At 35.1% G+C, this 2,177-nt stretch overlaps 1 pseudogene; it reads left to right on the top strand.

Annotated features, from left to right (window-relative positions):
• Positions 1 to 854: 854 nt before the first annotated feature.
• On the top strand, positions 855 to 1,959 carry LOC110105102 (annotated as a pseudogene).
• The last annotated feature ends 218 nt before the right edge of the window (positions 1,960 to 2,177 follow it).

The following is a 2,177-nucleotide window of genomic DNA, read 5'->3' as shown; positions in this document are numbered from 1 at the left end:
AACTCAATGGAAATGGTTTTAAGTCAAGAGGAGTTCATTTAGTTTGGAATAGCCATTTGAAGATTAGTTAAATGGCATTTTGGTCAACCAGGTCAAACTAATGGCTAGGTTTGAGTCCAATGTGTCCTTAATGAAGTTTAGGATACATTGGAGGAGGTTCTAGGGCTTTATATGGTTGAGCTATGTTGAACTTTAGGGAAAAGATCAAAAAATCTCCTTAAAGTGCATTTTGGTCATTTTGACCCCAAATCAACCATAGGTTAAACTAAACCTAGAAAAATAGTTTACTAGTCAACATATCATAACAAGAGTTATAAACATGGTTAGAGGTTTAGGGAAGGGTCTCAAGGTCAAATTCCACTAAATGACAAGTCGAGTGGCGTAAGCTATAAATATTTGAAGGTTTTGCAGCATTTGAAAATCAATTTAGTTTATGTGGTTAGAGACTCATAATGAACTCAAATTTGGAGGATTGAACCTAGAGACATGTATGATCAATATTCAACTGATATATCATGAATTGGAGGTCATTTGATTGGGTTTTCAAGTGGTTGAAAAATCACTGGAAAATGGTTTCAGGACATAGGCTTTTGGCCTTAGATTTTGACTTAGGATTTTGAGTTTGAGCTGGGTTTTGAGTTTAATTGATTGAGTGTGGATTGTTCATATCAATCCCAATCATATAGATGATTGAAATTGATTGAAGGCTGGGTTGAAGTGGGGGTTGAAAACTATAGACTGGAGACTGGAGTTTGAATGGGAGATTGGATTTGGATATGATATGGGCATTGATGGTTGACAAGTGGTTGATTGTCAACCATCGGATCATTAAGTAGGAATCTGGATAGGTTATGATGACCTTATACAAAAATGAGATCAGCAAAGTCATCGATCTAGAGACCGGTTTCTCGCTCAATCATAACAAGGTTGGCAAGATAAGTATCCACGGGGATCATATCATGAAACGTAAGTAATCATATGACCAACCAAATATCATTTCCATCCAAATGGTTCATCCGACTCTTCATTAGCTGACAAATAATTTTCTATATCAGATGAACAAGCAGATTCAATCATGGATTATATAGTTAAAATTACTTAGTTGTTTGGTGGCACGCATGTTCTACAAGTTATCTTAATGACCCTGGAGCTACATTGACGACTATTGATGTGGAGGGTTGGCTTCACACGGGGGACGTTGGCTATGTAGATGATGATGCTGATGAAGTGTACATTGTTGACAGAGTGAAAAAGCTCATTTTAAGGGCTTTCAGGTTATGATCCTCTTTTTTTTATTTCAGCCAAACCCTAAACTTCAATATATTTCAAAATCCAAGATGATTACAAGTTCTATACTTGGCTACAGGTTCCTCCGGCTGAGCTTGAAGTACTTCTAGTAAGCCATCTTTGTATTGCTGACGCTGCTGTAGTCCCATAATCACTTTTAACAGACATATTTTCTTGAATTCAATTCATGAAAGAACTTTCATGTTTTCTCAAACTTAAGAACCTTATTAATGTGGATTGACAGACAAAAGGATGAAGCTTCCGACAAGGTTCCAATTGCCTTCATTGCTCGATCTACTAACAATATTGAACTCACTGAGGATGAAGTAAAAGAGGTCATAGCAAAGCAGGTGACTTAAATTATTTGACAGAAATGAGTGATCAAACTTCTAAGAAATTTTAATTATTTTCAAAAGAAAAAATAAATAAATTGGATACACTGTGGCGAATTCTTTTAGTAGCTTGCTTCTTCATTTTACTATGAAGGTAAACTCTTCAGAATTAGTCCGTTGAATCTTAATGTTTCAGGTGGTGTTCTACAAGAGATTGCACAAGGTCTATTTTGTCCATGCAATACCAAAATATCCTGTAGGAAAGATTCTCAAGGAAGGAACTGAGTTTCTTCAAAAAGAAAAGGAACTGAGAGCCAAATTGGCTAATGCTGCAGCTTAGTATATCTTACATCTAAATTTTTTATAAGTATTTATATATCTTACATCTAATTTTTTTTATTGAAAATCATGCATTCGGTGGATAAAGATCTTGCTTATAGGTTAGTAATGTTGGATATGCTCAAGCCGATGTATAAGATAGGAGGAAGCTTAATAATCTCTTCTATTGGAGAGGTATATTTTTCTCTTTTCCTATTGTATGGATTGTTTTGTTTGATT

The sequence above is a fragment of the Dendrobium catenatum genome, unplaced genomic scaffold, assembly GCF_001605985.2.
Source record: "Dendrobium catenatum unplaced genomic scaffold, ASM160598v2 original_scaffold_80088, whole genome shotgun sequence".
In the NCBI taxonomy this organism is placed as follows: Eukaryota; Viridiplantae; Streptophyta; class Magnoliopsida; order Asparagales; family Orchidaceae; genus Dendrobium; species Dendrobium catenatum.
Note: the sequence above shows the minus strand (reverse complement) of the source record. Positions and strands in the feature narration are given on the sequence as shown.